We start from the raw sequence: 12373 nt of genomic DNA on the forward strand, positions 1-12373 counted from the left end.
TATCGAGAATAATACTGTTACAAACTGAGAACTCAAATTTCAAATAACATGTTTCACCTCACCTACAAATTGTTGTAGTAATTTAATTATATCATCAAGATTATTTAACTAAACTATATCACAAATATATTACAGAACCTAAATATCACGATGAGTGAAAACTTATCAATTTTTATTACTGCCAGGCCAGATAATCAAGGCCAGAATATGAATTAATGTGAAGGAAGAATAGACTTGAATATCAAGATATTTTTAAAAAAAATTTTTTATGGTCAGATGGTGATTGCTTTGAAACGTTTCTAATGAGAATTTACAGTTACACTGCTTGATGTACAATTCTACATGTATACATTTCAAACCTTAAATTTGAAGTTACGAACATCTAAGATACAAATCACATTTTTCAGAGCAAACATATCGCATCACATCACCATAAGAGTTCAAGCAACTAAAGCATATCACTATCTCAATTACTGTAAAAACATCACATCAACAAAAAGTGTTTCCAGCAACTAAAGTATGTCACATCTACTGAGAAAACATCAACATCACATCAGCATGTTCAAAAATATTGACAAATTGTCAGATTTATATACATACCTGTGTGATATGATCAAAAAACTTTCAATCAAACATTTATGAAAAAAATTCCACAACTTAACAAAGTAAAGCAGAAAAATCAATCAGAAAAATAGCTTGTAATTGACTTGAATAAAAGACTAATTTGTAAGCAAGAATATACTGCATGCACTAGATCCTTTTTTAACATATGATGAGTGCGCTGCTCAAACTGGCTATTTCTACATTTGTTATGAAATAAACAAGTAACTCATGAAAAGGTTTTACCATCAAAATCCATTCACATTGATATAATACCACATCTTATAGACATTCCACTAGACAGTTCCAGAAGGCGTTCAACTATAAAATGATGTTTTCTATATCCTCTACACAGACAATATAATAGAATATACATTATTATACTAAATGGTAAAGAATAACGATGAAAATATAAGAGATATATACCAGTTCAACCCACCTGTTTACTGGTAGAAGATAACATCAAGTTCTGATTCCTAGTTCCACTATATACGAATCTATTATCTGACTGTAGGTTAAGAGTGGTGATAGAGAGAAGAACTAATTAATGTCGCCAGCTATCACAATATGGCTTCCAGTTTTACCGGCTATACAACTACTGATAACATAAGATGAAGAGGAGATTTTATGTTAATACACTGTACTGACCATTTAACTCACTTAATCAAATGCACAAATATTCATGAGTAAGAATCAATATGTTTGAAGTGGTTGACCTTTAATTGTCAAGGGATGGAAAGGAGAAAGATGAGAGCCAGAATAAAAGGTTAGAAGATTAAGTGTTAGAACTATTTTACCAATAACTGAGAAGAAAGATTAACTATATGTCAAATAGCACACAATTTGTCAAGGTTTCCTCTTATTCCATAATATTCTACTCCTCATTTATTATCTAAAATAAAAACAACTTTACTTTTGCTACTCAATTAGTTATTTGAAATATTCCAGCTGCTCTGTCAAATTACCACTACAATTTGACATTAAAAAGACTTAAAATATGCTTCTATTGCTTCTATTTATAAATAAATTACATTGGGATGTAGATAATTACAAGACTAATAAAAAAAAAAGAAAACGAGGAAATCAGAAAAACAACATAATCTACTACTGATATAAACCTTAATCCACAAGGTGATTCACTGGTTGAGTTAAAGATAAAAGTTTGGGCTAATACATACTCAGATGTAAGTGATAAATATATCCTTAAGGTACAAGTTACTACATACATCCTTATGTGCAATATGGATAAAATATGAATAAAATACATCCTGAATTACAAGTAAACGAAATCCAGCCTAAATTACAAGTTAACAAATCCAGGCTGAATTACAAGTAAACAAATCCAGGCTGAATTACAAGTAAACAAATCCAGATTGAATTACAAGTAAATATATCCAACCTGAAATGTAATCCTGGGTGTAATCAACAATTTCACTGAATAATGTGGAAATTCCGCAGTAAAAGGTGAAGGCTGCTTGTTAGGCATATGCAGTAAAAACGTTCTCAGAACGGATACTGTTTACATTACACAAATTTATCAAGTCCGTTCTCAGAACCGTTCCGAGAACACCTTGAGGTGTGCCAGAATTGGAACTGTTCTCAGAATGCTCGACTGTTTACATTACACAAAGTTCATCCGTTCCGTTCTGAGAATTGTTCTTAGAAAAGATAAATTTTGTAATGTAAATTACATTTTAGTCACAAGTAAACAAATACAGCTTTACTTACTAGAGAGTAAATTTATCCTAAATTACAAAGGAACAAATACAGCTTATACAAACAACACCCCCATTTGTCACTTCCTCGGGGCCATTTTAACACAAGAAAAATTAAGTATTCATAGCTAAATATTGTCCAATCAAAACTGTCCCTACTGTATTGCTAGTAAATTTCAGCCAATCACAACAAATCACTTGTTATAACGCTTTGTTTGCGAACATAAACAGTGTGCCATTACATATTTTGATGAATATGTACGGTACAGAATTGTGTAAGATATTTGAAGCCGAGAGAAAATCAAACCTTACTTTGGAATATTTACTTGGAAAGAATGTGTTCTTATCTCTTAAAATAGGCGGAGGCAAAGCGTTGCTGTGTTTTGTTTACATGACCTCATTTCTGTTCTACCGATCTGATTGGTCGGATTTAAATGCCACTAATCCCATTTCCACGCCCAAAAAAAAGAAATGTAGTGGGCTTAGTTTAATATGGATTAATAAGACCATGTCAAAACCCGTATTTGTGACATGATGGAACAAGTACAGCTTTACTTACTAGAGAGTAAATTCATCCTAAATACAAAGGAACAAATATATCCTTAATTGCAAGCGAACAATTACATCCTCATTTACAGGTGAACACAATACATCCTTACAACTCAATTTATACACATTCTCTAATTCAAGTATATAAATCCATTCTCCATTACAAGGGAACAATAAATCCCAAATTACAAAAGTACAAATATAGCTTCAGTTACAAGAGAATATACCCTTAATTACAATTACACAAATACTGCTCCAGTTACATGATAATAAAGTACTTTCTCTGAAGCAAGTGAGCAAATACATTTTACATCCTACTACACAAGGAGTGAGCAAAAAGTGAGCAAATGCACCTTCAGGTTGTCATGAAAAATATAAACAGATATTAATCAATAGATCTATTAGAATATCATTCAGATGTAAGTGAATAATACTGGGTACATACTGAAGATAGTTTCAGAAAACCAAAACTCTCATATCCACATGACCAAAAAATCCAACATCAATGTAGACAATAATTTTGCAGCCAGAAAATCATGAATTCTGTCAATATCAGACTAGCCTTCTTACTCTTCTTAGACAAACAGAATTTGTGGTTTAGACATTCAACGTAATGCCAATATATCATTATTAATTTCGTTCTTGACAGAAGCTAGACTTCTTTGACTCAACAATCAGATAATGTTTAATGGACGCTTCCTGCTCCCTTCAAACTTTACTATTATGGACCGACTGTCTGAAAAAATTTAAGGCAATTATTTACCATTATATTCCACAATTAAAACATGCTACATGGAGCACCATCCTGTGTCAGTCTGAAATGAGTTCTAATTCATGCTTTTATCTGTAATAGTCAGACAGTCTACATCATTTTAAAGATGGGTTCCCTTATTTTCATTTATGAAAATGAAAATGCTAATACTTATATGAATAGAAAGTAGAGGTGTTCTTATGACTTGGAAAATATCAGATTGTCTCACATGTCCATAATTAATTCATAATTAGCTAAATTAGAAGGGAATTACCAGCAGAATTCTAATGAGTGACCAATCAAGAAGGGTCAAAAAGTCTTTTTTGTTTATCCAGACTGTATATACATGGACATTTATGATTGGTTAAAACTCTTAATTACATGCAATATAAGAAAATAATGATATACACCATCATATAATTTACTTAATTTGACCAATTTAAAGGGTATTTTTTTAAAATATCACAGTTGTAATGAGCAAATAAAACCCACACAATATCCAAAATGTTACATAGTGAATGTAGAGAATTGTTGCATGTAACAATAATATAGATCATGTGGAATAGTATGATCTCAAATACTAGTTTTTTCTATCCTGTAATATCTGATCATTTTAGATAATTAATTTCTACTAACTAAATAATAATATTTTGGTACCGGTTAGTTGGTATTATTATTAACAAGACAATAAATGCCATTATACAATATCAACCAATGGTGTGCTACTGACTTACAGCCAATTGCCAAATATAGAAGATACAGACCAATCAAGTTTAGCAATAAGATTAAAAATCAATAGTAGTTTTCTACTATAATTTATCATGTTTTGATATCTCATTCCTGTATTTACTTTTTCTTTTCATGCTATTCTATTGAATAGAAACAAGGCATGTTGATTTTGAATCTGAAGTTCTTCTTCCTTATTTCAGTTACATCTTTACATTCACCTAATTACTTTCTATTCAATTCTTGTAGAGATATAGTCCAGAGTTCTTTTAATTTTACTTCACTTTTAACTTTAATTCAACGTTCATTAAAATCTTCACCTGAATGAAGCAGCCAGGCTGTGTATTACTGTCCATGCATGATATTTTTCTAGAAATTTTATTTTTAACCTTGGATAAAAGCATCTCCTGATGTAACCAGTTAGTAAATGATGTCCTCAGTGCAAGGATAATGAGATATTTTACTGTACCAATAATTCAAGGTTTTTGACAAATGTCCAGCACAAAGTAACATTAAAGTAAGTTAAGGAGCCAAGACCTCAGGTACTCACTTACTGACAAAATATCTACATCTTTCAAAATTAGGCAGAAGTTACATATTCACTTGGAGTATAACACAATTATATTTTAGAACATTATCACCAGTCCATTCCATTTCTAATTTTAAATTGAATACAAAAATTACCAGTGAAAAACATGTCAACAGCAAATAACATTGCTTAGAGAACTGTACACTAGGGAATAGTTTGGTTAGATTGCTATAGACATGACATTCAATAAAATAGGAAATTGGAAAGACTTTATTAACTTGTAATTATTTTTCGTGCACAGCAAAAATCTGTCTCTCTGACCTTCAAGATATAACAACACATTTGTTATCCAATTGTATATATACAAATACAAGATGTTGAGAGGTATTAGTATTGTATGAAAGGTTCTGTCTCAAATGGGATTAGAAGAAAGATGTGTGGGAATGTAATTTGATTTAATATATAAATAAATAAAGACAAATGAACCAGATCTGACCAAAACAAGTCAACTAAAACATCACAGCATCTAAAACAGTGTTTTATTTTCAAGTCCTAAGCTGTTCTAATTTGAAGAAAAAATAAATTATATGTGACACATCTCCAAATACGATTAAGCTCAAATTGAAATGTAGATGTAATGTGTGCATGTATATAGGAAATAAAATGAACACATTTTTAAGTGAATTGAGACATTTAGCGGATACAGCTCCTTTACACAAGGTTTTAAATAAGAGTATAACATTTATCATGTATATTGGCATCACCTATTTAATATAGCATTAGCTACTCTTTAAATTTTAACTTAAGATATTTAAAATCTCTTACATCACTACAACTCAATATCAACTCTTAATATCTCTGTCTAAAACACAAAAAATTAATTCACTATTGATTCTTAAATGCAGCTGTTATCTTCTTTCTTTCGCCTAATATTAGAGCTGGAATTGGAATCAGAACACTTTCTGTGGAATACTTGTTCAATGTCAATTCTGATTCTAATCAAAACAAGAGAATGCAATTGCAGTTGCATAAGTGATCATTTTTTCTGTTTTCCCTGTTCAACCATAAAATCATGTCATCCTTGATGGCTCAAAGGAAGCTGTACAAATAGTTACCTTGACCATTCCATTGTTTTGCGCAGAATTAAGACCGCAACATGATTGTCCTACTTGCCACTCCACACAACTTTCATGCTCACGGACCAAAATGCATTGTAATGAAATGTTGACTTGAAAATTCACCATAAGCCACTAGCATGTAAGATGTCACTCAATAACTGACCAATTGACCGCTACTATCACATGATTATTTGACCAATTTTGACTAAATCAAGGAAGACAAATAAGAGAGTTATTGATCAAAATATCTTCATAATGATAATCATTCAAGAGTGTTTCAATAGATACCAACCAGTATACATGTTTGCATAATCTAATCAAAATAATATATTTCTATCAAGCTCGCTAGTCAATTTGGAATTGATGTTTATGTCTCTTTTGTACCTTAATTGGACCTGCAAACTAAACATACATGCAATTTTCCTAAAGATTCATAATCGATTTAATTGAATTCATCCATGGTCGCTAAATGAATTTGACTGAAACTGTAGCAGGGGCGATTCTAGGAGGAGGTTTCTCTCAAAGGTGAGACCCAGAGGGCAAGAGACCCCCCCCCACCCAAAAAAATAAACAATGGCCCTCCCCTTAAATATGCTACTGAACTGATGTCATTAATAGAAAATATTGGTGGATAATACAGGTATCAGTATAGTACTTTCTATTATTAGTAAGCCATTGTCTCTGATTGGTCTGACTTACAATAGATTTATTGAATTGTTATTGGATAGTCCGGGCAAATGGTCAATATTTCTCAATAAGATAAATGTGATTATTTCATTTACAGAAACCAGACATCTTAATTTCCAATATATATTCAAATTATGTCCCTTATATTGGTGTCCTTGTCTTAATCGTTCCAATAGTATTTGCACTTTGTTTATTTATCCTTCTTTCTATGGAATGGACCATCACAAATTGTGTGTCTGTGCACACATTTATATAGGACCAATAATTGAGCTGTTCAATCATAAATCACTGATATAAAGTACTTTTCTATCTAAAATATTCCCTATACATGGTAATACACTCTGTAAAACTTCTAAATATCATTCATTGTGAAGTATCCCCTACAGACTGGAAGGTTTTTGAATTGATCAAGAACTCTGTTCACTTCAAAGTAAAAAAAAACTTTAGAAGCAATAGTCGACCTACTACTAAATTCAATGCAATCTCCATACAGAAACAAGTTTCTGCTGTGCTGTGTACAAATTTGTCTGTTGTGAGACATTTGTCATTTTGTTCTAAGCAATATTTTGTGCACACTTTGGTTTTAAAATCAGAGATAAAAATCATTTTTGAACCCTTTATTCAATATTCTCTGTATTCTACCTGCCATTCAAGATATGAGGCACAACTATTTAAGTCCCACTGGGCTTTTCGATGTTCATCGTGCTTCTGCAATGATTGCAAGGCATTACAACGGCATATCATGGGTTTTTGTGACAATTTTCATCTATATTCTCTGTTATATCATAATGGCGAAGATCCGTTTCACATCGGCTAGCCTTGTAGTCTGAATGAGCAATCAGTCATATGGATTCCCAGTAGTCAGATGTTGTCATAGCTAACTTGAATCCTGCCTGGATGATGGTGCACATGAAAACAGGTAGTCACCTTTGTAAGTCTGGGAGTAAGAATTTTTCTGATTCATTGGCAACAGTTGCCGACCAATCTTGGTCATGGTAAGCAGATCCATCACAAATTATGGGCCAACATTGTAGAACTATCGTCTTATATTAAGTGCCACTTAATAAGTGGACCTTTGCAGAGTCTTCTCCATTTCAAATTTTAATGGGCTTGCTTCTTATCACTTTTTCTACAATTTTGTCACTATCCATCATAAGGCATCGCAAAACTTAAATACCATCAGGTAAAACTTCAAAGGCCTAAAGAGGAATTTCCTCAGATCAAAAACAACTCAATGACAAACACAAATGAAAATTATAGTTCTACATTTTATTCAGTATGTTGATTGAATTTCTATATATTATAATTGTTGGTCATCTTCTTTGAAAATTAATCAAAATTTCTCAAAGGAACTATTCTCATTATACCTAATAGAGCAAAGCTCAAATTCTGGAAGTAACCTGTCTGAACTTCTCAGTTCCTTATTGCTGAGATCTAGGGGAACATTTTGACTCTAAAGAATGCGCCCTTTAGCTGAAATTGAGCTCAATCAGATAGTAAAGAAGCTAGATTAAGCATTGTTCTTCCAATAACTAAGCTATAAATTCCACATTATGACAAATGCAGTTACCATGAGGCATGAAGAGATTTGCAGTAGTTTTATGATTTTTCTTGACATACTCTCAATCTGTAGATGGTCAATTATTAACGTAAACATTAACATAGTTCATTGACAACATGTTGCAGGTTCTGATTTAAAATTTATAGAACTTCTTTGTTGGAAGATTACATATACCATATGTACATTTTTAATGCTTTTAAAAAATGTTATTATTTTTGGATGCTTTTCATAATAATTTCCAAGCAATATTAAATTTGCACATTAAAGAAATAAATGAAAAACATTAGCTGTTTGTGAATCTATATCAATAGGATTATAATAGTGGATGCCATTATCCTGAATACATCTAACTTTATCAAAAATCAATATCTGATAGAGGCTAGTGTACGATTAGATACAATTCTAAAATATTATAATATCAATTGATTTGAACAAATTAACACGCAGAAACACTTTGAGTTTGTAGGATTATCAGCTATATTTCATATATTGATCTTGCTGTTATTCTGACCCAGTAGTATAGTCACATTATAAACTACAGTAGATAATAAACAATACTTACTCTATTACAATATTCACATCAACATACACTAGAACACACTTAAATAGAACCGGTGAATATTGTCTGTATAGTTCTAGAAGAATCCAAGAATCACTACTGCTAAATTCTCATTATACCTAACGTCCAATTGTTCCAATGATGACATATCACTTGGTGAACTACTGCCTTGCTAAAATCCACACACAGCTACCACTGAAAACAAAAATCAATGAATTTTGTCAGAACTAAAGCTGGATAAAGGGAAGAAAATTCAAAGTGAATTGGCTGTAAAAATGGGATATAATTTTATTATGTTGTTGTGTTTAGCAGGACGACAATCTCAGTACTGAATAAAAAGAGAATTTTAATGGAATATAGTAGTACAGCTATTGATTTTCTCAATTATGCTGGTCAAGTATAAAGACATGGTATCCAACTTGCATTTAACATATTTGGGCATTTAATTTATATACAAATTACACTACATATACAGCAATTTAGTAGTAAATATTTGCTGCTTTAGTGAGAGCTGTCAGTCACTGCAATGTACCTAGTATTATCTACCCTTTCTCAATGATGCACATAGAAACGTTTTTAAACCCTTAGATTAGGTAATAATTATTGAACAAACTGTTGTACTTGCCTTAGCAAAACTTACCCATCTCCTCTCAAAACTTACCCTTGTCCTATCAAAACTTACCCTTGCTCTATCAAAAATTACCTAAGCCCTAATAAAAATTAATCTTGCCCTATCAAAACTTACCCATGTCCTATCAAAACTTACCCTTGTCCTATCGTGAATATATTTTAACCAATAGCATCATAAATAAGTGTAAATGTTACAAGGTTCTGCAGTTGAGGTCATTGAGCAAATTTCCTTCACAATCTCTTAAAGATTTCAAATTTCTTTTCCTCACCAACAATGATGTGTTCAACATCTCAAGTGACAGTTAATGAACAGGCTATGGAATTTCGACAATGAAAGGCACAAGCCAAATTCAAAGATTAAATTCAAACTCTTATAGCAAACAGTAACACATCAACCAATTGGAAAAAATTTTTTTAAATGAATAGTGTTTATAGTTTTTTGGTAGGTTTAAGCTATTTATAAATCTTTTCTTGTATTGAAATATGTAATAGTTTTAATGTCTGAACCTCCAAGAAGTACTTGATATTTATAGAATTACATGTGAATAAAAAGCACAATAACACTGTAAACACATACTCTTACACATTTTATTCCAAATACACATTTTTCTTGGCAAAATCATCACAATAAACACAGGAGGATTCAACATTTCAGGTTATGTTTTTTGAATACTTGTACTTGGTATCACATTTTACCAGTGGCTTAACTACCACAGAGGCCCCTACCCTTAGAAAGAAATGAAGGAGAGCATATGTTAAAAATTGAGCGACGGCAATTTACCCCTACCAAGTATTTCAACCTCAATGGAATAAATTTTATTTAGATAATTAAAAAACATTCACTATAAGGCGCATTCACATGACATATCCGGTAATCTATTAAACTTACAAACTTAATGAATGCTGATATAATTCCAAAATTTATATAAATACTTATTGAAGATACCAAATGAAAGTCTGATCTCAAAATAGAGTATAATATAGCTAATAATGTGTCTTCTACTTTCCAAAATCAGACAAGTATGTTGTATATTTAGAATTTTACTGGCAACTAATCTACTTGACGAGATTAAAGTCTGAACATATATCCCAAAATAAAACTTTCACAGTTCTATATCATACACCGAAGTGTTAATGGTAAATTGGTTTCAAGTATTACAGGAACTACCCAGTCCAATAAAAACATGGCTACTAGTAATAGATTATAAAAAATGAAAGTAGGTAGAATATTATAAATATGATGTGACAGGTGTTACATATAAAAGATACACAAACCCACCATACTGTGTCAACAATGCCATGAGAATGTGTTTCAGTAGGCTGCCACTTTTTTATACATTTATCTGACAATTATTTAGTTAGATTTTGTCCAACTAGTCTCAAAATCAGCTATAGAAACATATGTTTAATTCCCACCAAGGGACAATGGCATATAAGGTGCAATGAGAGAAAAGTTGAATATTCATATTTCTAAATCGAAACCCAGACCCAAAGGAAACCAAGCTTTTATTCAATACAATAAGCCACCAGGGCTCACAGCAAATTTTACTAGTCAGCTCAGCACTTTAAGGGGCAAACAAATAATGGAAATTGCACTATCGTATCAGACGACTGTTGTGAAAACTCTGAAGCCTTTGACTTGCGCCACTTGTAAAATTAAACAAAAATTATTCATTTCTAAAATTCATCTTTTCTTATCCTCATTTTTATTTGTTACCTAATATAGAAACATTAACATATGAAATATATGATAATAATACAAGAATAGACACCAGCAATTCAAATATACAAAGCTAAAATGTCTGGATGTAGACTAACTGATGTGAAATCAATGTAAGATCACAATCATGATATAGGTCTTAAACTGTCTTGTAGAGAGGCAATTCAACTAGTCCAAATCCAATCACACTGGAAGTTGTATTGTCCTTAATGAAATATCACGAGACAAACTGTCTGAAATACAATTCTACAAATCTAATTAGTGCAACAGACAAAAAATGGCCTCAGGTTAAAGAAGCGAAACTAATTTCAAGCAGATAGATAAGTCTTGAGCAGACATAATTCACATAGTGGCAGAAACAGATTAAAATGAGGAGTTGTGGAAAGGTCATGTTAATTACATGCCACCTAATCAATTGTTAACTAGTTGAATGTATGTAATGAGAAAATATGGTAGAATTTTAATGATGTCTATCAACATGTCATTCTAACACAGACACACAACAAACCAGACTTGAATATAGTTCTTTCTATTTCTTTTATACAACATCAGTAGAACTTGGATAGCCGTGCTAATGAATATCATTTATAACTGAATGCTTCTAAGGTTTCTGTAATAACTTTTCTAATAAAATCTTTGTTGCGTCCATTAAAGTTCATTAACCAAAAGGCATAATATTTATAATAATTCCATTATTCAATGTAAAAATTTTGTAAAAAGATCCTAAAATAAAATTGCTTATACTAATTATCTTCAGATTCTAGGAAATGAACAAGTATGAAAACAATAAAAGTATGGATTTCAACAACAGGAGATACATTCTTAGCACAGCAAACTATCATTGCACAAAGCACAATTATCTGTAGCCTTGAGAATACAGGCTAAATTTAACTGATGATACTACTTGGAATCATACTATTTAGATTGTTTCCATGGAATAGACTTAACAATATCAAATAACAATGGATATCTATTTGAAATTATGCAATCTTTCCTATAGCTTACAATGTAAGTTCTAATAAACATTATGTGTTGCAGTCAGACTCATGTCAGTGGCATATCAATAAATCATTAAGTGAGAGGGCCAAGTAGGGGCCACAAAATTGCCAAGGGAATTTGCCAGGCAATTTTTTTCACTATGTATAATGCAAAGAAATGAGGGGATGGGGGGGGGTCTTGCCTCAGTAAATTGTGCAAAGGCGTAATGTTGCCACAATGAAGGCTGCTG

This window comes from Lottia gigantea (genome assembly GCF_000327385.1).
Source record: "Lottia gigantea unplaced genomic scaffold LOTGIsca_31, whole genome shotgun sequence".
NCBI classification, from domain to species: Eukaryota; Metazoa; Mollusca; class Gastropoda; family Lottiidae; genus Lottia; species Lottia gigantea.